Source organism: Lonchura striata, chromosome 4 (genome assembly GCF_046129695.1).
Source record: "Lonchura striata isolate bLonStr1 chromosome 4, bLonStr1.mat, whole genome shotgun sequence".
Taxonomy (NCBI): Eukaryota; Metazoa; Chordata; class Aves; order Passeriformes; family Estrildidae; genus Lonchura; species Lonchura striata.
Window position 1 is genome coordinate 46,887,033 of NC_134606.1, and position 26,065 is coordinate 46,913,097.

At 45.9% G+C, this 26,065-nt stretch overlaps 1 protein-coding gene across 4 annotated transcripts in view; it reads left to right on the forward strand.

Annotated features, from left to right (window-relative positions):
* The window catches only part of LEF1 (lymphoid enhancer binding factor 1), a 70,349-nt gene that overhangs the window by 14,505 nt on the left and 29,779 nt on the right, over positions 1–26,065 (forward strand). The window lies entirely within an intron of this gene.

Below are 26,065 nucleotides of genomic sequence, written 5' to 3' on the forward strand. Positions count from 1 at the left end.
GCAATGCTATGCATGTTACTTGCTTAGTTTTTGGAGGCTGGCATTCATTTCCAGATACTTAAGACTCCTTGGTGAATAGGCAGAAGTTGGTTTAACTGTCCTGCAAATAATGGCAGCAGATCCCTCTGTTTACAGTGACGGCTTCAGCTCTCTGTGTCTTGCCACTCTTTCCTCTGTGCTGCTTTACAAGCATCCCTCTTATCAGAATGAACACCAGAGCCACAAAGAATTAGTCCTGATTTGAAAAAGCAGGCTGTGCAGAGGAAGCAGTAAATTTTTTGGGGATGGCAGGAGAGTAGAGGGAGGAAAAACTCCAAAACCTTGGATTACAACAGAAAAGACTTCTGTCTTAATACTAAAAAAATTATAAGCTTTTACACCTTGGAAAAGAGCTTGCTACGTTTGGCTGTAATTTCAGCCTCAGTATGGTTAGTGTGTTAAGGAACAGTCAAAAGTGAAAATGAGACAGTGTCCCAGCCTTGAAATGACAGGGACATAAGCTCTGTGTCCATAGGGAGGGAGGCCAGATCCCTTTGCTGTTGTCTTTGAGTCGGGGTTTTAATGACTACAGGGAGGAAAGGAGTGTTAGTACAGCAGAACAAAAACGATACAGCTAAGAGGAAATTATTTTTATTGCTAATACATGAGTGCTCGTAATGTTTAATTCTTTACAGCTCATGCTTTATTTGCACATTCTTCCTTCCTCAGCACTCCGCACACTGTAGCAGCAGGACCGTATTTCAAAATTACTGCTCTTAAAGGCTTCTATTCAATGGTTTTACCATGAATAAAAATACTTGTCAGAGTTGCCCAGGTGCTCAGACTGGGCAGCACATGCACACAGAGTGGTTCAGCTGCTGTGCCCTCCTGGGCTCTTGCTTTTTACATCCTCCTTATCCTCCCTTCTTTCTGCTGATAGTTTTTTAAAGTTTCCTGGAAATATTTTTTCAGGATAATGTAGATGTACGTTTAATTAAAATTCAGGACAGTCTTGATAGAAATTTACTTTTGTTTTCACCAGCGAAGCCAGATGAGGAGAGAGAAGGAGCGTGGGAGCGTTTAATGCCCCTGAAAACCATACTGTGGCAAGAGTAGTTTTAATGCTTCCTAAGAATTGTCTGTATGACTGGAGGAGAGGGAGGCTTAAATAAAGCTTTGCAGTATTTTATACTTTTAGGTCATTATTTATCTTCTTAGATAATTAAAGGAGATTTAGTGTTTGCCATGTGCTGTGTGTCTGGTTTAAGGTAAGTGAACTACTGTCAGTTTGCTACAAGAAGCTACAGAGGGGAGGCAACAACCTGGGCATCTGCATTATTTTCCCTTGCATCAGGTGCTAAAAGTCACTAAACGTACTATGAGTCACAATATTTTTTCTCAATTTGACTCACTTGCCCAATCGTATTTTTACTTCAGCCTTTAGGCTTGAAAAAGCATGTGCATAATCAGTTCATTTTGTGTGGTCTAGGCTATAAAAATGCCCCCTCTGTTCTTTCCATATGAAAAACGTGTTTTTAATTTTGGGGAACTTATATAATTTTCTGTGCTTTCTTTTGTATCTCAGATTAAAAACAAATGCTCCCTTCCCCTAACTTTGCATGTTCCAATTATGGAGTTGTGAAAATAAGTCATCCTTCAGCTTTTGTTACTTTAAAACAGCTATCGGTGATGTCAGAGTCAATACTAAAAGCATTAAGAATGCTGGCAGAATGTAATGCAGCTGCAATCCAACATGATGTTGGAAATGGGGTTGAGAGCATAAAGGCTTTCCATATTCCCAGGGCGCACAACTGCTCGCGGCCTTGGCTTTGATCTCTTCAAAGGCTGCTGCCTCCTCCTAGATGGAGAGACTTGGCTGCCACTCGCTCGCATTGAAAAAAGGCAGAGGTCTCTATTCAGGCAGAAATCAATCACTGTGCAGAAACAATTATGTGTAATTCAACCATCATGAAAACAGGGTGAGATTATGGGTTTGTTACCTGAGTGACTGCGTGGAGATGGGGAGCAGCGGACGCGGGAGTCCTGCTGACATGCCACATCTTGATGACAATTATAGACACATGAATGATGTGGCGGGCGGGGGCGGCAAGATGACAAATGCTGGTCACGCTGTCCAGCAGAGCAGAAAATGAGGTTACAATTGGCAGATAATGTTTGCATATGTAACCATATTTCAGCAAGCTGGGCAACTTTAGGGAATAGCAGAGACTGGCGATCGTAAACAAAGTCCGTGTGTGCCATGACTGTCGGCTTTCCACGATACAGAAATGTGCATGTGCAGTGAGAAACCCGTGTGCCACGTCCTGAGGAGCTGCTTGTTTAAAACAGCCCAGTGGCATTTTCATCCAGGAGACTGGGGGAAGGGAAGAATTGCCTGGGAAAAGGAGAAATCTCCAGAGTTTGGCCCGCAGAAGGCAGAGGAAGCAAGCAAAAATCCGTTTCCATCCCTCCATGTCTCGGGACAGGGTGGTATTAACATGGCAGTGAGCGATGGCTGTTTATCAGCAGCACTGAGGAGCGCATCTCTGTCTCCTGCCTCCCCCTCCCAGCGGGGATTTTCGTTGGCCTCATGGCAGCGCATCTCTGAGTGAGAGCATTTTTACATTTGCATGGTAACATTTTGGCTGCAATAGGCTGTTGGTAGTGTGACGTGATGCTCAAAATATCTTCTGATGTATAATGGCCTCCTTTAATTGGGAACTTTTTTTTTCTTCCCCTGAGTGGTAAGCAATAGCTGTCTGTCTTTAAAAAGGGAACTGGCATGTACAGTATCTGCCATGAGAATATTTATTTAAAGTATTATTGCTTATAAAGTCTCAAAATAGTTTTCCTCCCCAAAAGGCAAAATAAAACACAGATGACTGATTATAAAATGGTATCCCTGCTCACTTTGGTACACAGGATGAGCTTTACCTTTTATACTGCTCGGGCTTAGACATCAGAGGCGCAAGAAGCTGCTTTGAGTTACAGATCTTCAAACAATAAGTCAAAACAAAAAATCAATCCCTCCAGTCCCTGGGTGCAGTTAGCTAAAGATAAAAGAGAAAAATAAAGTTATGCTAAAGCAGATAGAGGAAAGGAACAGATATGCCAAGGAAACACAGAGGACAAGTGCAGAGTTGAAGTGGGCCTAGTGTGAGCCAACATCAATGAATTTTTATCTTATCAAAAAGTTTTAGGGTTGCCAATTCTTTTCAAACTGGATCCACTCTGCTCCAGGGCTGCCTGAAGCGTTGTCTTCAATAAAAATTGCTTCTCCCTACCCCCCGCATACCTCCCTCTCACTCCTTAAATGTAATCACATGCAGGGATTAGGCTGCACCTCACTCAAGGTATGAAACTTTACTGCAGACTTCAACAGTAAATCAAGGACTCTGATAATCTCTTGTTATTACAAATATGAGCTGAGATTTCTTTTTAAGTATTTGGTGAAAGATGTATAATTTAAAAAAAAGTAAAACTGTTTTCTTCTGGGGTTATTTCCCCCCCTACCCTGCCTCCCAGTAAATTTAAATTACAAAGGAATTTCTAAAATAGGGTTTTTTTAATTGATTTGGTTTCTTTAACATTTTTTCTTAGCTCTTTCATGAAAATTTCAGTGTCAGTTAACTGCCTTTATTGGCAGTATGTGGCTTAAGCCTTAACCTATAAAGAGGAAAGCATTGCACCTCAGTATTGTGATATGCAACCTAAATCCCTCTGTGTGTCTCTTCAGGACAGACATCTCAGGGGTCTAATCAAGTCTTTTTTGAAAAGAGGTCTGTTGGCTTTGACCTTTTTCTGTCTGTGTTAGATCTTTTGGGGTGTTTATAATAGGGGTGAGCACGTGTTCGTGTACTGTTGGGAGGAGCTTGAAGTGTCTCTTGGCATCCCTGGATCAGGACAGCTGGTGCTGGTACCTGGCCATGGGCACATAAGAGGCAGACAGGAGATGGTAATGCTTCAAGTAATAGCTACAGAAAACATATCTATCCAGCCAAAAGTGAATAATAGACCTGGGTTGTACATTGCCTTTAAAAATACCTGGAATGACCTGGATAGTCAAAGGATTTTGGGAAGTCTTGTTGATGCACAACTTCAATTCAGTAGCTGGTGTCTCAGAGCCCGTTTCCCTATCTACAGTGTGGCATAATATCCATTTCAGAGGTGGGCAACAGAGCAGAAGAGGAAGAATAAAGGGTTCAAGGTATGCAGATTAAAGAATGCTAAGGCAAGGCTATTGATATTAGGTCTTGCTCTTCGGTGAGAATCTGAGGGGGCGATTTCAGACAGCTGCCTGGTAAACTGGAGCTGGGTCTTCTCACTTCAGGCAGTGGAACTGCTGCCTTCACTGCTTTGAGAAAAACAGAAAGCACTCTTCTGTGTGAACAGTTGCATGAGCTGCTACAGAGGTGTTTATGGGATTGTGAACTGAATGGGAAAAGGGTTACTGAGTATAGATGTTACTGTGATACATGGTATGGAATACATGGCCCAGGCTGTAAAAAAAATGGTATCTCTAGTCTCTTGTTTCTACAAGGTGAAAGTTACTGTATTTAACTATTTAGAATGAATGTTCAGCCAGTTATTGCCTTAAAAAAATACATAAAAATCTGCAGCTAGATAATTATTCCCATTCATCTCTGGGTAGATTACATCCTAAAGATAATATTTTTTAAATTGCTTTAATAGTTCTCCTTATGGTTGTCTTCTTTGAAGTGAGGAGCAGTGTGTCATGATACAACAGCAGCAGCTGCACAAGGAGCTGAACTGAATTTGAAGGCTGCCCAGCTACAGCTCAATGTTGTGGATCTGCTTTTGTCCTTTACCAGTTTTGGTTTCCTCCAGTTCAGCTGTAGGGAAGCCTTGTCATCAGTAACTGTCAGCCTCTCAAAAGAAAAATTTTATGTTTTTGGAGGCAAAAATGGGTTTGGTACTCACAATGCTTAGTATCGGATAGAATGCCCGCTGACTGGTGTAGTTTTGCAAAAGCCAATGTGAAGATCAGTGGTCCTTGGAATGACTGATACAGAGCAGAGATTGCAAAATAATAATCCTGCCCAAAGGAGGAAGATATGCAAGGCCTGTGGAGAATTGTGATCTTTTGTGTCCTTCCTGAAGAATGCTATGCTAAAGCTGCAAAGAGTGTTGGTTTGAGTCAGGATGAACTAGGAAACTTACGAGGCTTAAGCAGCCTACTCTGAAATGGAAAGTGCCTTAGTTTGAATTTATAGAATATATTTTGCTTTTTATGTGTTTATTTGAAGGATTTGTTAAATGGAAGCAAAGGTTGGAGCAGAGGTGAATGGGAACTCCAATGCTCTGCCCGGCTCCTCTGCCCCTCCTGCCCTAGGAAAGCAAGTTTGTACCTAGTTGCTTTGGGAATCACCAGCTATCGCCCTTTTCCATGTAAAATATTTTGATTGAAGTATCGAAGACAAATGTGTTGATTGGACCAGGTTCCTCTCAGTGTGAGGCTTTTCTTTCTTTGTCTTTTGATCTGGCCTAGCTGAGCATCGCAGCAATAGCAGCTAATTGACTTAGCCTTTGTCAACCGAGTGCAGCACAGAGGCTCGGCTGTTTCAGCTCCCAGTACAGCACGCAGGGAATAAACCCAGCAGCTAAATGCTGCGTCCGGCTAGGATGGAGCCCGGGCTAAACGCAGAGCAATGGCATGGCGTGGACATGTGTGCTGAGCAACCCGGAGCCCCTGGGAAACCTGTGGGATGGCAGGGCAGGCATGCTTTCTTTTGGTCTCTGAAGTAAACACTAATTTGCGGTCTCTTCGTAGGGAGGGAACAGTCTAATAACGCTGGGATAACTTTCTTGCCAGCAAGGCTTGCTGTTCAGGGCAGCATTTGGCTTCATCTGACTGGGACACTCAGGTTTCAGCAGTCGGCCTGCAAAAATGGCAGACAGCCTGAAGGTGCAAGGAGATTTGCTCGATGCCCACGATGAGAGACACATCGCTGGGTCCTCTGAAGGGTGACACCGGCTCATTGGCACCAGCAAATACTTCTGGTAGAGAGGGGGACAGAGCTCCCCTTCGATGGGAGCATCAATGGGTGCGTGGGGGAAGGCTCAGAGACGTGGAGCTGGACGTGGCTGCGGGAGCGAGGAGTGGCCAGCCTGACCGGCTGGGCACACTTCTGCCCGGGATATCTCCGGCAGCAAGGAGTCCTCCACGGACACTGGCGCAAAGATCTGCCCTGTTAAGTTCTGTCCCAGTGGAGCCAAGCCTTGAATAACAGGCAGATGTTTGCAGAGCATGTATTATGGAAATCAGACCAGTCATAACTTGACTGCTCTAAAATAATGCGCGTCTCTTCTAAAGAGTGTCGGCTTAGTTTTTTTTGGCTCGAGGCAGAGACAAATTTGTGTGCGCAAGGCAGCGGCCTGTGTGGGGCGGCCGGGGGCCAAGCCGGGCCATTCCCGTCCCTCGGGGCGCTCGGGCTGTCCCAGGGCGGCACCGACCTGGCAGCACAGCCCTGCTCCCGTGGGAGGTTTTGCTCCTTCCTGCTGCTCCTGGCTATCCCCATCCCTGCCCCGAGAGAGCTGGGGGCGCCGGGGCAATTAGGAGGTTGCCGAGGCAATTAGGAGGTTGTCGGTGCGGCCCCGCAGCTGCTGATTTGCATGTCTGCCTACATGGGCAGCTTCCATGTTCATCCACATTCCTCCCCAGGGCTGCCAGCACGTGGCTGTCTCTCAGGAGCTGCTTCCCACGCCCTAGCAGGTGCTATCCAGCATGTGACACGAGTCCTGTCCCGGAGATGGTGGGTTCAGCGTGGTGGGGTGGCTCGACCTGTGGCTGCCTTTCAGAGTTCCTCGTCCTGGAAAGTAGTTGTAGGCAGTGCTGCTTTGTCATCAGCACTTGAACAGGGTCACCTGCAGGAGTAATTCCGTGTTAAAACTAAGCCTTAGTCTTGTTGGAAACTTAGTTTATTTTTTACATTTCCTGTCTTTCCAAGACGTGAGCTGTTCACATTGCCCTCGAGCAGGTGTTGGTGCTGAGGGAGGAAAGCTGTCTCCTGCTCTCCCTTGGCAGCCTCATCAGCTGGACCTGGAAAAGTATTGAATTAGCTTCATTATGCCACTGATTTGAAGTCATTACTGGTGTAAGCCGATGCAGTTCCATTATTGTTGATGGGATTGGGACTCTTCATGTCACAGGTGAATTGGACTCAATTAACCAAAGCTGTGGTCTTAATTAGAAGCTTGGCTTTCAGTGGCTTCTGGGCCCTGGAGGTGGGACACCTCCTGCCACATCTTGCCACCCCACAGGACTCAGAGAGTTGAGGGGAGAAGGTGCCACTTTTTCCCACACAGCATCTGCATGGACCATGTAGCATCCACTCTTGTGCTGCACATCCCTGCAGCTTTGCTCTGTGGGAGAGGAAACCCAGCACAAAATGTGAAAAGTGTAAACCCGCCCCTTTGGGCTTGCCAGTGCAGACACCAGTGCCTGTGTCATGTCAGCTGTGGATCTCCCCATAGCCTAAGTAGTCCAACCAGGGACTGAGAGTTTTGCCCTTTACCTGAGAGACAGTCAGGGGTTTTGTCAGCTACTTGCCTTGACAGGCAAAGTGGGAGATTTTGTGTTTTCACTAGCGGACAAGTTTTCAGTGGCCATACCTGGCTCTCCTGGCACCTGGATGAAGCAACATATCTGTAAGTGCTCTATGAAAAACCTGATGCTCATTATTGCACTTGGAAAAACCCCAGCACAGGGAAGGAGTCATCCGTTTGTGGGACTGGCCAGCAGCACAGCTCCCAGGGAGGTCCAGGATCCTGCGTCCTACTTGGCCTCTGTGGAGCAGGAACCTCTACCCAGTGATCTTGCAAATGGATTTGTGCACCCTATCTTCACCTTTCCAAAGGAAAAGGCAGCTCTCCTGAGGCACACTCGTGCTGGGGTGCCAGCACGTGCTGGTGCAGCAGGGCTGGAATGCAAGACTATCCCAGGGGCATGCCTGGCTGCCTTCCCTCTGCTACTGGAGGGGGCGACAGCCTTTTTTTTGAAAGCATCCACCCTCCTGCTAAATATAGCATCAGTGCAGGCTCTATTTTTAGTGTGAGTTTTAAGTGCCTTTTTCAGCAGAAGCCCTGCAGGATTTCAGCAACAGACTCCACATCTGTGTGTCCCAGGGGTTTCTGTCCTTTCCCAGTGAGGAAGGATGTGCTGGGGATGGAGAGCTCATATGGTGCACATCAGTGGCCTCATGTGCCACATGCTCACCCGGCTGACTGCTGCAGCACAGGCAGTGTAGCGGCTGATCGCTACCTCCTGCTCAGGACAAGCTTCTTCCTCTACCTGGCTTCTGGGTTGTTTTGTCCTTTTTCTTCCCTCCCAAAGCTGGTAGGAGCATAGTAGCCACTTGGAAACCTCTCCTCCAAGCTCAGGTGTGGCTGTGGTTGGCCAGCCTGCTCTAGAGTTAAAAGGGACTGAGCTGTAAGTGTGGGTGAATATTGGTTTAACCTGCAGCTTCACGTAAATCCCTTTCAGACCAGTCTCCCCATTCAAAGTTAGGGTTTGGTACTGGTTGCTGCTGCACCCTGTCCAATGTCTAGCTGTGGACTGGCACTCCCTCTAGATAGCGAGGAGGGGGTGAGAAGAGGAAAGCCTGGGCAGTGGGAGAAGGCTGTGGTTTAGGCTTATTGTGAACTGTGTTGCTGTAAGTACTCTCTCATCTGGTTGTATTGCAGGTGGCAGCTTTCCTTGGGCCAAGCAGGAGTTTGAACCCACAAGCAGCCTTGGGGGACTACCCCTCTCTGCTCCACAGCTGTTATGAACGGCTGCCTTTTCTGGTAGCCATCCAGAAGGACTCAGTGGTTCCCTAACAAGTGGCTGGAAGATACATGAGGGGAGACCCATGCTTAGCACCTCTGAGTTTGTGACTGCAAAGTGTGCTTGTAGCTGCACATACTGTCAGTGCTGTCCTGCATGTGGCCTGTGCTGGGGGGAGGCAGGGGAGAGAAAGGTGCTGCTATTTTTGTTCCAGTGGTGGTTTATGATAGTTGTTTCATTGCTGAGATAGCTTACAGTGGGTGGCATTCACATCAGACACTACCCCACACCTGAAAAACAGAAAACAAACAAAAGCTGAGATAAGCAGTGCTTTAAGGAAGATCAAAAAGTTGCCTGCATGTTTCTTCTTCTTGGGGAAACCTGCAGTACTACTGACAGATCAAATGCAGGTTTAGGTGTGTATTCATGGGGCCTTGGTGGGCCCCATTCTTCCCCTCTAAAATAGCAAATGAGTGATATTACTGAGAGGATATGACAAGTTTGCTATGAATCATCCCATCAATGCAAGAAAGAAGTATTCTCTGAAAAGATTACTTTTGACTTGAAGTTGATGGTCAAACATGGCCTCAGAAGTTGCAGGGACAGTGCAGTGTATGGTGGGGGACAGTGAATTGGCTATGTTTGAGACTATAACCACATGAAACACACTTCTTGTTACTTTATCTCCCTAAGAAACATGCAGTGGTGTGCAGGGTACTTTGTGAGCCTGTTTTATTCTCATTTTAGCTAGGCTGTGCTGGAGTAGCCCTTGCTGGTGCTCAGCATACACCTCTGTGTATTTCCAGCCATGTTACCTCAGACACAGGTTGAACCCCGCTGGCTAAATGAAAAGCGTAGCATTGCTGAGCTGTGCTCTCCTGCTAAAGGTTTATGTGCATCTTCATTTCACTTGCATAACTTGCATATGTAGGGGCTACTCTCTGCTGCTATTGCTATGCAAGAAGTCAGCCTCTAAACTTAGCTCTGAGACAAGACATCTTCCCCCAAAGATGCACAGCGTTTCTTTTCACTATCACTGCCGACAGGAGGGGGTTATATAATTCCAAGTTCCTCTTTCACTGCTCTGCAGTGCCCGTGCTTGAGTTTTACCCTCTCATTCTGTGCGTGGTGACCCTCCTGCTGCAGCAGAGGGAGCGGTGCCAGGCTGTGCCGGTGTAGGCAGCGGGGCTGCGGGTGCCTGGCATGCACGGCTGCTGGTGCCTGGCATGCACAGCTGCAGGAGCTGCCACTGGTGTTTCAGAGGGCATGGAGCTGACTCTTCTCCGGTCTAAGCTAAATCCTGTGCCAGCTGGGCAATGGGGAGAGATTAATGACTGCCTTAGAAGCCAGTTTTCCAGCCTACTGGCCGGAGGGCAAGCATCATGATAGTTGTAGCAGCTGGTTTGGAGAGGAGGGAAATGAGGGGAAGATAAAATTGCACATCCAGAATGCCAGGGTAGCCTGTGTCCATGCTTTGATGTCTTCTCCCTCCACACCCTCCTGTGGGTTAAAAATGAAACTAGACTGCATTTATAATGGGTGTGTGAATGTCTGTATTTAGCTGCTGCAAGCAGGCTCCTGGACCGAATCCTTGTATGTGGAGAAATACAGTTTGGCCAAATGCAGGAATGGATGTTTTCTGTGGTCGCATTGTGGGGACACATAGACACATGCCATCTGATCAGTTCAGACATCACAGCCTAAGAAATTCTGACATACATGTAAGTGTTGGGTTATGAAAAGGGATAAAGGGAGATTAAATACCCTTTAATTCCTCCTTAATGGTCCTGAAGTGTCTAAGTCAGGGTTAGGGCTGTGGGAATAAGGCCCATTGAGGTCTGCAGTTAGGACACAGGCACACAGGTTTATTTCCAGTGAAATAGACAAATGTAGCTGCCTCTAAACCTCTGAAGTTGATACGCACATCTGCCGAAGCAAGGCTGAACATTCTCTCTTGCAGTGCCCAAGGCAGAGGGCAGGAGCCATCCTTGCACCTTCAGGAAGACCAGGGCAAAAGATAGGGTTCCTCTCAAGTGGCAGATGGGGTTTGCACGTGGAGGCAGGTAGCTCAGAGGAATTGTTTTCCTCCTGTTACTGTGCAACACTTCTGCATCCACTTTTGCATGGCGTGCTTTAATCAGCAGCCCTCCCCTCTTGGCCCCCGGGCCTTGAAATTCCACAAAACCCAATTAAGAGAGATGAGAGAGCTCTAGCATGTATACATATGAAATTTCAGAAGGCTGAAAAAGAGACTCTTAATACCATAAAGCCTGCCCTAAAGTAAAATTTGCATCAGAAATCTACATAGTTAACCCCGTGAGGAAGACAGCGTAGCTGAGTACAACTTTTTTCCCCCCCAGAGGGGTAGCTTATCCAGGTCTGCTGGGTTTGGCATCAGCCTGCTTGCAGCTGAGGAGTGCTGCAGAGCAAGCCCTGTGCCTCATATACAGCCTGCAGAGAGCATCAAGGAATTATAGCTCCCACTTCAGAGACTGTGCTGCAGTGTCCCAAACAAAACAAAACAAAAAACTACCCCAGCCTGAGAAGATCATGCAAACTTCTCTAGGTTGGTAACCAAAAGCAGACTGGGTGGATGAGGTGCTTGTGGAGACTCATTAAAGGAAATATTCAAGACTGATCTAATTATCACTTACAGATTGAGCACATTCTGCACAGTGTTCCAAGTATTTCATGCTTTACTAACCTGGTGCTACACTGGCTTGTTTAAATTGCCCATCATTAACTATCCCGAGAAAGACAGCCACCTTTAAAAGAATCACAAGCAAACAAAAAACCCTCAGCAAATGCAATCCGTTCTGTATGGCTTGAGTGTTGAGAGGGGAACTGGGGATAAAGCTTTATTCCCCTTCCGTGCTTTTATCTATCTCTTTTGCTATCTTGTTTGTATAAGATACAAAATTTCTCCTCCTATTATCCTACTTACAGCTTAATCACATACTAATTGGGGACCTTACTTCTGTTGCTCTGCTCTTTTTTGAATCTCTGTTTCCTCCCTGAGAATAGTGCACAAGTACCCTCTTCAATTAAGAGAAATTAAACAAGAGCTAAAAACTCTCATGTGAGGGCTTTAAATGATTCCCTTAGTTGACAGCAACGGGTTTGGCTGTAAAGTGGCTGAAATCTGGGGAGGACGGTGGTGGCAACTAGGCAGTGTGCTGGGAACTCAGGTAAGTATTTCCCTGCAAAAACACGAGGCCTCAAAGCTGCTTTTTTTATTACCTCCGGATTCTGCAAAGGGCTGGTTATCTCACACTGCGAGCCAGCATGATCAAAGCCCCGGGAAAGGTCAGGCATTCCTCCAGGAGTGACACTCAGCTGCCAGCAGTGCTGCTCCACTCCTCCAGCCCACAGCTCCCACAGCCCGGCACCGAACTGAAATCCTTTATCTTGTTAGCAAGTGAACCTACAGATTAGCCAGCCTGGCCTTAGCTTGATGTCGAGAGCATGTAACACCTGGCCTGGGCCTTCTGAAGAGGAAAGGTGGTTGTTTTTTAAAAAAATAATGTTGTGGGGGAGGCAGTATTTCCTTCCTCTGACTTAGTGTGAGAAAGTTAATGCTGATAAAAACTGTGCTCTGTCTCTGTGCTGCACCAAGGGGCTGCTTTCCTCATGTTCTCAGCTCCTAGTTCTATGCAATTGATAAAAACGGTGAGTGCCAAAATCCTGGGCAGATTAGAAATCGTCTGCAGTGTCTTCCAGTGAGAGGATATTGTTTTCTCACTGATTTGATAGACTTTTGACAGGCTTTGTTTAATAGACTGGCATTCCGTTTCTCACTTGGAGCTGGTTGTCCTCCATAAGCTGCTTGTGCAAGGACAGGAGGTTTGGGAGGGCGAGTGGAAGGAAGAGGTGCTTGAGATGAGCAAATTCTCTGTGTCTCTGCTTCTGCACATGAGGTGCCATAGTTTTGCATCTTTCCTAGTTCAGTGGCGTGGGGGGATTTTATCCTTCAAGTAGGGGTGACAAGGATTCACCCCGTGGCTCATGGTCTGTCTCTGGCTGTCTGGAGGCTGACTCTCCTTAGCCTGGTTGGTTGGCAGAGGTTATTTGTCATCTTTGTCTTCAGGCATGGATGCTGAAACGCTGAGAAAGGCAAGGGGGACTCTGCCTGTTTCATGGTGTGAATAGTATTTTGTCTGTGAGATGGTGGAATTATGTTAACTGCCTGAAATTTGGCATAATTTTCAGTTTCAGATGAGGCTATGGTATCCTTATTCTAGGTGTAGGATAGAAGTAAGAGGGACCATGATTTCTCTCCATCAGAAAGGGTACTTTCTGCCATAAGTAGGAAAATAAATTTATTTTTTTAGAGCAGAGCACTTGATTCCTTGATTAAAAGGCTGAATGTGCCTTAATCTGTCTCCCAGCCTGCTTCTTGAAAAAAGGGGCAGTAAAAATTTATCTCATCTGCAGATAAATGTGGCAAACTGTGTGACTGGTGGACATGCGGCCTCTCAGGCAAACTCAAAATGTCTGTGTGCAGCATCTATGGGGCATGCAGCAGGAGTGCCTGTGTCTCCTGCCTGACTGCCAGATGATCCTCAGATCATCCAGCTAAAAAGTCTGCTCTCTCCACAGGGGAGAGGTGGGGGTCTGGTCTTTGCCTCTGGAATGATGGCAGTGGGGAAGGAGTATGCCTGTTCTGTTAGGAGCAGGGGGGAAAAAAAAACCCAAATAAAAAATAGTCTCCAGCATGTGGTTGCCAGCCTTGCCTACGTTGGTGGCTGGAGGTGGCAGCTGGAGGAGTTGCTGGGTGGGGGCATTGCTGGCAGAGCTTGCCCGGCCCAGTGCCAGGCCAGACTGGACACTGCAGCAGCTCCAGGGTTTGCTGTCCCACAACAGTCACTGTAGGATGGGCAGGTCTTCTGCAGATCCCTTGTGTGTCCACACCAAAAAGGAAAAGGCTGCATCTTTGACACTCTTGACCATTTGCCCTGTCAGCAGTGGAGAGGGATGAGGGGCTGAGTGCTTCCCCAAGCTATCCTGGCATGAGCTATTTTTTTGCCTGATAAATTGTTTAGTGGTGTTTTTCAGACTCTAACGTGCTGTGTTTCTTCCAAGCACAGCCTTCATTGCAGTGAAAAGTAGCAAGGAGGGATGTAGTTATGATAAGAAATTGTCCATCCCGGCCTCTGCCATGCTTTAATTGCACAGGGGAAGACTAATTGAATGAAAAATCAAATTGTTGGTAATGACAGGGTGATGGTAAACTTTGGAGGTGCCTCTTTAATGCAGCCAAGCATAACTCTCATATAATGTTGTTTGAGTTTAGTAGGATTGAAATATAATTGCAGGGTAACCCATTACTACTAGTGGGGTCTATGTGCAGCTCTAAGCCCATCTGGAAGGGTGATTTACTGGAGGCTTGAGCAGTCTGGCAGTTTAGGCTCTTTTTTATGATGTTTAGACTTCTACCCATGTTATAAAGCACAGCTCAGGGCTTTTATGAGGATATAGGTGCCTGCTACACAAAACTCAGGTTGTGGGCTGGGGTGTACTTTTTGTTTTTAAGACTGATTTTTAAATTTTAAAGGCAGCTCTTGAATTTATTTTTTAAAAAAGTCTAGCAGCAGGCAGAAATCTAGAAGCAGGCAATCAGCAGTCAAGTCTAGCAGCAGGCAGAAATATCCTGTGCAGGATTTAAAAGGCATCACATGTCTTGTGCATACCAGCAACCCTTTTTAAGCTCTGTGGCCAAGTGGGTGAAGAAGCTTAGTGGTAGCAGACCAGATTGAGTGAGTGGGAAGAAGGAGTAGGTGAGCCCCATGTTTCTTCCTGTCTCCCCCATCTCATGGGCTGTAACCCCAGCCACCGGAGTGTCTTCAGGTCAGTGCCCAGGACAGCCATGCACCTGCATGGGTAAGGCCTGAAAGCTAAAGGAAATGCCTGGTTTTGGGGAGCCTAAGGGTGTTGTTCAGTTAAATGAGCCAAGCAGGGCCAGGAGACCCAGGAAGGTTCCCAGGAGTGAGTACAGGGTAATGGAGCAGGCAAGGATGGGTGGTGAACCGGGCTAGTGAAGAGTTGAAGAGTCAATGCCATCAACACAGGGAAAGATGCATTTTCTTAGAATCACAGAATATCCTCATTTGGAAGGGACACACAAGGATCATGGAAACCCAAGTCCTGGCCCTGCACAGGACACCCCAAGAGTCACACCACATGACCAAGTTTGTGTCCAAATGCTTCTTGAACTCTTGTCAGACTGGTGCTGTGACCACTTCTTTGGGGAGCCTATTCTAGTGCCCAGCCACCCTCTGGGTGAAAAACCTTTTCCTGATATCCAACCTAAACCTTCCCCTGAAACAACTTCACTTAGGGTCCTGAGGACTCCCTGGGTCACAAGTGTATGTTTCAGTGGGGATAGGCAGCTCTTAGGGGATGATCTAACTCCAAAGCTGATGTAGGGGCATCTCTCCAGGGCTTCTTTGTTGGTTTCCCTCTGTGTCTGGAGGCAGGGCTTGTCGTGAAGTTGGCCATATCTGCTTTTTGGGAAGCAGAAGAATACGTTTGCTAAGCTGCCCTAGGAGAGGTGCACACAGGCACAAAAGTGGGGTGCTCTACTTTATCTTTTTCCTTTATCCTTTTTCCACTCCACCTGCAAACAGGCAGCTGGCACAGGTCCATTATAATTACAGTCCTCCCCTTACCTGAGTCATCTCCCACGATCAGCCCATGGCTGGGAGGTGTCAGTCTGGATGTTTTTATGTCTTCTAAGATGCCATTTGGCAAACGAGACTAAAAATAATGAGCATTTAGATTTTGTGTCAGTAGCTCAGCATCCAGCTGTGTTATGTGGTAGTTTTATTTCTCCTCCTTATTTCAAGAGTCCAAATGAAACATTCAGCATCAATGGTTTTGGCCAAAAAAAGTGTTTCCAGTCCTGCTTCTTTAAGCCCATGCCTTGTTTGGATCATTTGTTGCCCGTCCTTAGCTGTGTGATTTTTGTATTTTTAGCTACATAAAAATGTAATTTTAGGGCATGTTTTTGTGTCTCATTGATGTGACAAACCCTCGTGGGAATGATCTATAAAACTAAGTTAGTAGCTTTTCAACACTTTTGTTTGTACTGAAATCATCTTGCGTGATGTGGTAGAGAAATAATTCCTGTTGTGACCTTCTACTGATGGTTCAAATAACCTGTCTAAGAGCCATCCTGTTTCTGGAGGGCCCTATTGCTTTAATTCCTGTTAAAATTGGTTTTGTCTTCTGTGGAACAGTGCTGCCGAAATTAAGTACTTGCAAATGCGTTTTACCTCCAGATAAACGTTGCGGTTTGCATTTTCAATCCCAGTGAAGCTTTAGCAGACTGCTGCTTTTAACCTAATCATTTGTACATTTTTAGGGATTTTTTTTTTTTTTTTTTAGTTTAAAAATGAATATTTTATTTTAAGCCTTTAGACCATCTTGCCCACATCCAGTGATGGATGTCTAATGAGATGACTTTTTGCCTCCACTAAATGGTTATATTGTTTGCACTGATGTATGCTAAGACTTGATGCATTAAATCTTTGGTCATTAGCCGATGCCATTAGCAGAAAAGTCCAAATCACTTAGAGCTGGGACTTAAGAGTTTTCATTAAAACCTGAATTTGCATGTTATTGGATAAATCTGTTAATACGGTTTAGCCGGACTCAAGGAAGTTACTTGAAAACTTTTTACAGTGCATACACAGGGTCAGTGATGCCTGAGAGCCTCGAATTTGGAGAAAATGCCCCTTCTGAGGATGATCAACCCCTGCATCCATCCCACCCGGCCCTGCCTGCCCCTGCCACCCTTAATGCTGTGCATGCAGCCTCAGCTGTCAGCACTGCACTTCATGTTGGGCTCACATCTGCTCCACTGCTGCCGGGAAACCCCTCTGAAGGAGCTAAAGTCCGAGCATCAGGCTCTCCTCACCTCATGGCAAATCAGGGCGGCCACTTTGGAGCCAGAGGGGGTTGGCCTTGGCACTGGAGTTTTCAAACAGCATCAATGTGGTGGGGAACAGGCTTGCCAGGAGCAAAGGCCAGCTGAGAGGAGTCATTGATGTAATCAAAATTCGTCACTCCTCTATCATCACATCTGTTCCTATACTTTTTCTTTTTGCCCCCTGTTTTTTTAGAAGGTGAATGAGGCAAGAGCACTTCCAAAAGCATCAGTCATGTTGGGTAGCTTGACCAGCCCAGTGTGATCTCTGCTAGAAGTAAGAAAATGCTGCCTGGTCAACCTCTAAGTTTCCGACTTAGCCATGGTAGATAGAGGTTTTGAAAGCGTAAAGGTGTGCCTGGTGCTTGGACAGGTGTCAAGCCCCTGTCCTTACTTTCTCTGTGACAGAGCTAAGATGTTTTCCCAATACATGTCACACTCTGCATTTTCTTAATTGAGAACATCTCTATTTAGTGCACCTTGAAAACTGCAGCTCAGAGAGAAGTTGACCCATTTCTCAGTTTTCTGGGCCTCTGATAGTCTTTGTTAAGACACATGGTGTTGGACAGGCTGAAACATAGGCTTAATATAAATACATTTAAGAGAGGTCCTATTTCAAGCACTTTTGATCCACTGTGTGTACAGTGCCGAAAGGCATCTTCCTGTCACCAGGGTGCAGGATGGATTTTTTTCTTGGTTCCCCCCAGGAGCCTGGGTCTGTATCCTGTGGGACTTGAGGAGGCCGGTGAGGAAAAGTTATCCCATCCTGTGACGCACGTCGTCTGCCAGAACAGAAATGCTGGGCTTCAGAGGTTGCTGTCGGACAACCTGCCTTCACACAATACTTGTGTGCTTATGTGGTAGATGGAGTTTTACTTGCCTGAGCCATTTCCAAGGTTTGAACATTGGACTGAAGCACATGATCTTGTGGCTCTGAGTATGCCGGAGAAAATGCCAAAGTTGTTGTGAGCAGAGATCCTGATAACCTCGAGGCAAGCAAAACAACCTCATGTGTTTGTCTTAACTCGGCAGACAACTCTGCTGACAGATACCAGAGCAGCTTTGTCCCCAGGAAAGAGCTGAAGATGGCACAAGAGGTGACACCAGGATAGACTCCAGCCCCCTTCGTCCCACTCAGAACCCCTGGGTGTCCCTGGCAACATTCCACTGTTCCCCCCTGGCAAGCTGCTGGGCTCTGGGCACTGGTCCTCTGATGTCCAGTGGGGCTTCCTCTGGTGGATTAGGACAATTGTCCTTATTGTCCAAGCAAGCAATAAGCCAGAACTCTGCAACCCAGGGGCTCAAGCTTGGGTTTGTTAAAGCATTGCTAGGCTTCTGTTCTCTTTAGCCAATAACAAACTGAAAGTGTTCTGGAAAGGTCTGGATACCATGGGGAAACATCTTTCCAGCTGATGGAATTGCTTGTATGTGACAAGGATGCACTAGGCTAAAGAAAAATACTGTGCAGGGTAAAGGGGTGTGTCACCATCAAGAGCATTTGTAGTGGCAGCAGTCCCATTTACCAGGTGTTTGGGGGTGCTAAGAGATTCCTGGGCTTGTGTGTGATTTGATATTGCAGGTTCCTGCTTATTGGATGTGGGGCTCGTCTTTACATCAGGAAAAAGATGTGTTGTTCAGGATGGCCAAAGTTAAAGGACCTTCTTGCAGAAATCAGAGCTTAAAACAAGCATTGTCTGTCAAATTGTGGAGTGTTTGCTGGCAGCTGATCTCCATCTAAGAGAACTCATTGCTGAGTTTAGAGAGTGAAATAAGACATTGTAAAATATTCTAACAGGGAAAGTCTTTTCTGTGAGCATGTGGCTTTTCTGCTAATTAAATACCCTGTAAGTGATATTTCCAAAACCAATGGGCTGTGTAAAACTGGGTGTTATCTCTGTATATGTGAACTCACAGTGCAGAAATTGACGTGAGCTTGTGCTTCCCTGATCAGAGCCTTACAAGACCTGCCTGGCTTCCCACATGGTTCACCAGCATCCAGGTCTCCTGACAGCCTCCCTGAGCAGGCAAGAACAAACAAATTAAGAAGTCATGGGAGAGAAGAAAATGGAGATAGCAGGGGATTTCTAATCAAGCTATTTTAATACTGGGTGTGCTTTAATCACTTACTTAATGGCAGTGCTTAATGAACACTTGAAATAAAGCATGTTTCTGTCGGATATTCAACATCCGTGTTTTTAAATCTGTCTTGAGGGAACTCAAATGCTTATTACAACTTTCCAGCATAAAAAGTCATAGTTATGCTATATTAATTTCCAAGATTGAAGGGGAGGGAAGGGTGAAAAAGTTGGAAAAAGACAAAAATGTAGACAAGCCAATAGTGGTGTTTTCTCACTAATGTTGTAATTAGCATGAATTTAGTGACTGATGGTAATCCATCTAGTAGATAGGTATTTATTCTAGGCTTTGTCAAATCACATTTATGCTTTCCTTTGCAATGCTCCCCTGACTGTTGCACTGAATTTTTTATTGCACACCAACCTTTGGGTTTCAGGCAGAGCAGTTTTCTCCAATTCCTTTTGCCTGTCCTTGTATGCTTCCTGCACTTTCAGCCGTGACACCCCTTTGCTTCAGGTGCTGATCTCTGTGTCTGTGGACTGTGGCATGGTCCTGCTGGCTGTGAAGCTGCCTTTCCTGTGCATTGCAGACACAGCCACTTGCTCCTGGGCTTCCCAAAAAGGAAAGTGGTGTGAACAATTGGAAAAAGGTCACAAACTTTTCCTGCTCCCAAGTAACCACGGGAAGCTCTGGCATGCATCCTGGGTGCCTCCTTTACCTGCTGATGATGTACTGGCAGCTTCTTCTCTCAAACTTCTGAGGGCTCCTGGCATGCTCTGGCTCTGGTTTCATGAATGCAGCATGTCCTTGGGAGATGAGGAAACTTTCAATGACTGACTTAGAGTAACTTTCTTGTTCTGCTCTTTCCTGACTCCCAGCACTAAGTGCAACGTAGTTTCGTGGTGAAGAGTTGAGTACAGCACATGAGGAAAAGGGAAACCAGGAGGATTTTTTTCTAATGTCGTCAAGCCATCAGTTTGCCCCCTGAAATGTGCGGTTTTGATTTTAGTTTTTGTTCTGAGTAAGTGTTAGCAGTTGTGAAGCTGAAAGTTTCACATTAGCATCGATGCAGCATTTCACTTCACCTCCTTAAAATGGCGAGTCCCTGGGGTGTCCCCCCTGCTGCTGGTAAGCATGAAAGGTCAGTGAGATAAATGGCCTCCTGCTGCCCAGTTCCGAAGCAGGGTTAAAAGACTGTGCCTTCTTTATTTGTCTTCTCATAAATCACAGTATTCCTAAGCCCCTGTTCCCTGTGAGCAGCGTGTTCCTGTGCTTTCCTATCCCTGTTCCTTTTCGCTTCAGGTGAGGCTAAAAGTAATGCTGCAAGCCACCCCCCACCATAGCCATTTTGGCATTTTCCCAAGTGCACTGTCCAAGGACTGGAGAAGGTTTTGAAAATTAAGCATAAAATTATCTTTGCTGTCAAGAGCCTAGAAAGAAGCTGGCTTTGGACACAAAACTCCTTTCTCTAAACAATGGTTGGGGAATGAGGGAGTAACCTATATATATATTGAGGAGTAACCTCTCTATATATTGACCTTGCCGCATATTTGTGAAGTTGTCTATGAAAAGGGATTGTACAATTGCTCCCAGGAAGTGGCAAATTGTGATTGCTATTACTGCTGGTGCTGATGCGCTTGTTTCCTCTACTAGTAACTAGTTTTGGCCAAAACATGTTACTGTTACCTCCTCCTTTTCCACAACTGATACTCCTTTGCTGAAGCCCATCTGTGATGAACCCAGGCGAGGGCCTGGTTTTGACATTGCTCCAAAATAACATTCTTCCTGATCTTGCATTTTTATTGCAACAGCTGGTCAGCAAAGGCATAAGTACAGGGTTAGTTTAGCCATTAAAATGTTGTTGGTATTTTGAGAGGACAGCTGAAACTGCTGTCTTCTGGGTTTGCTGAAACCTTCAGCCTAAGGATTATTTTGGGGGTCCAGAAATGATAATAGGTTTAAAAAAAGAGATGAATTTTTCTTGTCTCTTTATATCCTAGTTTCAAATTCTCCCACAATAACAGGACCATTTAGTTCTTTTATTTTGAAGTACTACTATAACAGTAGTGGAAAGGTTTGGAGATGTTTTGGTGGTGGGGCTTTTTGGAGGAGCTGTCTGTTGTTTTCTCCCTAAACTTAATACTTGTTGTCAAAAAGTTGAAGCTGTTTGTTCGAATGGCCCCTTCTTTCAGGAATGAAAAGAAATGCATGCATTTATTCATCCTTAAGTTGGTTTGGTTTTTTTTTTTTTAGTTGACTTATTTTAGTCTTAACTGAGAAGACCATCTGCTAGTATCTGTAACCAATGCATTACTTGCTGACAGGAGAGGAAGAGTGGACAGGCTGGGACCTTTTTTTTTGGCTTTTTAGAAGTGACTTAGTGTTTAAAGAAAAGAGGAAAAATAAAAACCAACACAGCACCTCCCTTTGACGAGGGAGGCTTGGGTCTTGTGTGCAGAGGCTTGCTTGCCTCATGGTTCTCTGCAAAGCTCCCTGCATGCCTGTGACCTCCTTTGTAGATGCGTGTCCTTTGAAGGGTCATTAATTTAATATCTTTCTCTGTGCAGCAGCTGGAACAAATGGTGGTCCCAGCTCCAGCAGGAGCTCCCAGCTGCCTGCCTCGCCCAGCGCTGACCTATAGGCATTTTTTGCTGTGGCTGTCTCAGGCTTTTTATAGTTTTTGCACACTTGTTGCATATAAAATACCTTACAGGTGTGGACCTTCACTGAAGCATTAGCTGGCTGTTTGGAGAGGGCTTGAGGGTATTTTTTTCCTGGACTCTTGCTTTTCTTCAGAAGCATTTCAAAAATGAGGGAAACTTACTGGATTCAGACTGAATTTGTGCCGCAGCATTTCACAGCGAGCTCAGCAGAGATTAGTCTGAACTGTCTCACAGTGTGCTCCTCGGATGAGAGGGCAGGCACATGTCAGAAATGGTGAGTGGCTCTGAGTGCAGGTGCAGCACTGCCAGTGCAGGGCACTTGCAGGGGTCATCCAACCATGTGGCAGGAACTGTGCCAGTGTTGCAGCCAGGGGATTTCTTACTCTGCTCCTTGCCCTGGCCAAAATGCCTGAGTAAGTTCAAGTTTTACCACTTGCAGACTGTGATTGCTGTTTGCAAGGGAAGTGTTTGCTGTTGTACTGACCTGTTCCTGAGTTACTTTAACACAGCAATAGCTTTGAACAGGTATCCAGTGCATAGCAAAGCTCCTGCTGGGATAATGCCAGCTTCTGGGTCAGGGCCCTCTTCCCTGCAGCTCTTACTCTTTGCCCACCAATATTGTAGTGGGGATTTTGGGGTTTTATTTCAGGTCACTCATAAAACTGAATAGCAGTTTCATCTTAGCCCTAACTGGCCAAATATTTTGGCTCCTGCTGTTTCCAGTACAGTTGGTGTCCTTCAGGGGACTGTCCCTGCCTTCACTGCTTCAGTTCAACCTGAGAGCACATGCTTAGGAGAAATAAAAGATACCAACTGGGAAGGCCAAGCTGATGAGAAAAAGTGCCCTAGGGAGGGCCACACAGAGGCCAGTTCCCAAAGGATACTGGCGTGGTCTGTGCTGCAAGACTGCTCTGGGACTGGAACCGTGGTGGCCATGTGGTCTCTGAGAAGGAGACCACCAAGACTGAGTCACTCAGAAGTGTCCCTGTGAGCTCAGTGCTGTGGGGCACAGCTGTGTGTCCCTAGGCCAATAGAAATAGGCTTATCCCTTTGCCATTAACCTTTAGTGTTTGTAACAGGTAACAGATGCATGATACGGTGTCCTCAAACGTAACAGGAGGTCTTCAAGTTGTGAACAACAGGTCCTCATTTTTAGTTATTTACTTTCTCCAAATTGCATATCTTGTGCTGTACTGTATGTCCCGTTTCCTTTACTTTCCAGGTTGTGTGAAGAGCCTTAGGCAAAGAAAATGGAACTTCACTGGTGTGGTGTGGTAATACACCATTTATGTGGCATTGGAGCTGTGCTAGGGACAGCTTCAACAAATGTTCAGCTTCTTCAGATTGTCTTGGAAATGAGAATAGAAATGGAAATTTAATCCTCATTCACTTTATTGTGGTTTTAGAAGCTACTTGAGTACCTACTTGCACCAAAATGCTATGTTTTGGTGGGTGGATGAAGTATAATTTCTGTACTGAAATACCAAAGAACTTCACATAGGATAGTGCATAATTATGTAATTGTCTCATCGAAGGCATGTGGACTGATTGGGTTTTGCAGATTTTCGGGCTGTGCTGAGGAGAAAAGACACTCTATGGACCCTGCCTGTATTAGGTATAAATGGCACCAGTGTGCCAGGAAGAGCTGGTTGTGGGCTTGGTCAGCAAGTGCTCAGCAAGCCATGGGGAATGGCATTCCCCCTGCATGGAGGTCATGTTGACCAAGATCGGATCTCTGTCAGTCTCTCAAGTGTTTCTGCAGCTGTATGCATTGTCTTTGGAGGATTTGGGGAGACAAGTGTAGTAGGGATGCCATGTTTGTGGGAGGAGGAAGCCAGTGGGTAAAGACTGGGAAGCAGTAGAAGCAGTCTGGTCAGCAGAGTTTTGTACCTCAGAGTGAGGTAGGATTTGGCCATAGTTCACAGCCCTGGAAGGCAGCAGTAGATGGTGGAAGGGGCTTTGGCAATATCCTGAGCACAGATGTCCCCAGGGCAAAGGGTGCAGGACAGTGTCCATGGGACTGGATGTGGTGCCTAGGGCCAATCCCTTACTGCAGCAGGGGATGGGAGAGTTGAGAGGGTGGCAAGAGGGGCAAACAGGTGTCTGCATATGAGGTCTTGGTCTCCTGCCCTGAACCCTCTCTGTGAGGAAGGCCCAGATAACCCGTCTAGGTTGCCTTGTAGGGCAGGTGCTGTGGCAGAACCACTTCAAGTCCATAGGCCTTTTGGAAAATATGTTATCAGGCCTTTCTCCTCCTGGTTTCATCGTGCATGTGTCACCCTGTGTGTCCTCCTGCTGTCAATCACTGTGGCCACCTCAGTGGGACCAGAGGGAATGGGGAGGCTCAGTCTGTGCCCAGCGAGCCCCCGCCTGTTGTCTCGCCAGGACAACCAGCAGGATTTAGCTGCCAGAGATCCCCAGGTCTTCCCAAAGCAGTGTGGGGCAGGCAGTCTGTGAAGCTTTGCATTATTGCTATTTTTTATTGTTACTTTTTTCCTCCCACTTTCTGGCTCTGCAGACCCCCAAATGCTCTTAATGGAGATATGGCCCGTTTATATGTTAATTTTAAGCCCACTGACAAGCGGTTTGCTTTTCTCCTGACTTCTCACGGTTCCTTTGCCCGTTGAAAGCCGCTGCCATGGGCTTAGGGGATAAGATGCTGAGAATTAGAAAATAAAATAAAATCTGCAGGATGCTGGAGAATGAGGGGGTACAGGGATTGGCATGCTCCAAGTATAAATGGTGATTTCTAAAAGCAAGGAACCCTGATACCAGGGGCATGCATGACAATTACATCCAGTACAATACAAAATGTTAATTACTAAATTTTGAGAAATTAATGCTGATTAGCAGCTGTGTGTGTGTGTGACCTAAATACATCTATTGCTTATCTTTATTCATAATATAGTTTACTGTTGATAAAGTAATGGCTGAATGGTGGGCTGGCCCATGAGTCTCATAGCTAAAGACTGAGGCCCGATTTGTAAATTGTCTGAAATTTGTTGGCATCTGTTTTTTGTGGAATTTATACGGATGGGGAAGATGAATAGCAGTCTGAGCTATCCCCTTTACAACTCAACTCAAAGATATTATTGAGAATTCATATGGCTTTTATTATTTGGTCACAAAAATGGACCTAATGCTTGTTGGCTTTAAAACACCTACTAGCGCTGCTTTCTCTCTCCATCTTGCAAAATATAAGACAAGGCCGAAGCTTAAATTAAAATCCTCAGGTTCTTATCTCTTTCCCACAGGAAAGCAAATCTGTGTTGAAAACCGTAAAATTAAGAGGAGAGCAAGGATAGCATAATTTAGCAAAAATTCATGGCACCAGATTCTGAGCTATATGACTGGAGGGATAGGTCAGACATTAAGAAGATACTGCCTGCTAATGCAAGTTCCTTAAGGTGGTGCTCTGGAAACAAGGAAAGCAGAAAATGCTGCATTGGCTCCCGATTGCTCCCTTTCCTCTACTCCTACCAGCCTTAACAATAAATTGAGTTGTCCATTTAATAACTCGTCTGTTTCCAGAAGTTCAGAAAAATCATGGACTCGTGCATGAAGCTATGTCCTAATATCTGCTTTGTGCCAGAATTTTAATAGTGACCTCAATGAAAATTAATTTCATTGGCCTTTTAAATTACTATTTTTTTTCCTATAAGGACAGGCTATCTTTGCTGTCAGTGTGTCTGTCTGGAGGATAGCTTTATATTTTTGGGGAATTTTATTAAAAACCTGTTTGTTCATAATTATTTGTGCTAAGGGGCAAGGTAGAGTGGCAGGGCACAAATGAGGAGTGCCTGTCACATGCTGGCATCATCACTGCAGCTCGTCCCACCGTGAAAAGAGCAACTTGAGTTTCAAGCAGCATTAATAATGCAGGATTTCATTGGGATTGAGGAGTTCCATTGTCTTGCAACGTTGATCTTAGGGGGTAATTTTGGACAGCATCCTTCTGTTGTGTTGCCTGCCTCCTCCTGTGTGCCTCTGCACTCTGGGAGGTGCTGATGGGAAGTGTGCATCTTGCCCTGCAGGGACATCACCTTATGGCACTCATTTCAGGACCCTTGTGGGTGTTTGTAGCGCTTTGAGTTCTCCTTGATAGAGTCGGAGGCCTTCCAGCTGTGCCGTGCGCTCAGCACGTCTCCCCTCTCACTGACCATCTTGAGAGGCCACTGCCAACTGTTCACATATGAAATCAGTTTTCTAAGGGTGACCCTTCAGTTACCCAGTAGACAGACCAGAGTTTTCAACCAGAGTTTGTAAAAGGGACAAACTTGCTGTTCCTCTGGTGATGGTGGGGGTTTGTCCCAGCTGTGCCATGTCAATGGCCATGCAGGAAGAGCAGTGGGGAGGAAGAAGGAAGCTGATGAAGCTTGTGTTGCTTTTAAGGCTGGAGATATGGCAAACCTGTACTTTAAGCCTTCTTTTTTTAAATGCTATTCCCCTAACCAAAGGGTTTCTCCAGCACTACTGCTGACTCTGCTGTCCTTAGGTCACAGCCCTTCATGCACAGTGCCTGCCTGCGCAGCACGTTGCTCTTCCTGCCCTGCACCTCTCCATGTGCCATTTCCGCAGCCCTGTCTCAATGTCTCCCAAATGACTTTCTTCGTGCTCCTGGCCCCCACCCATTTC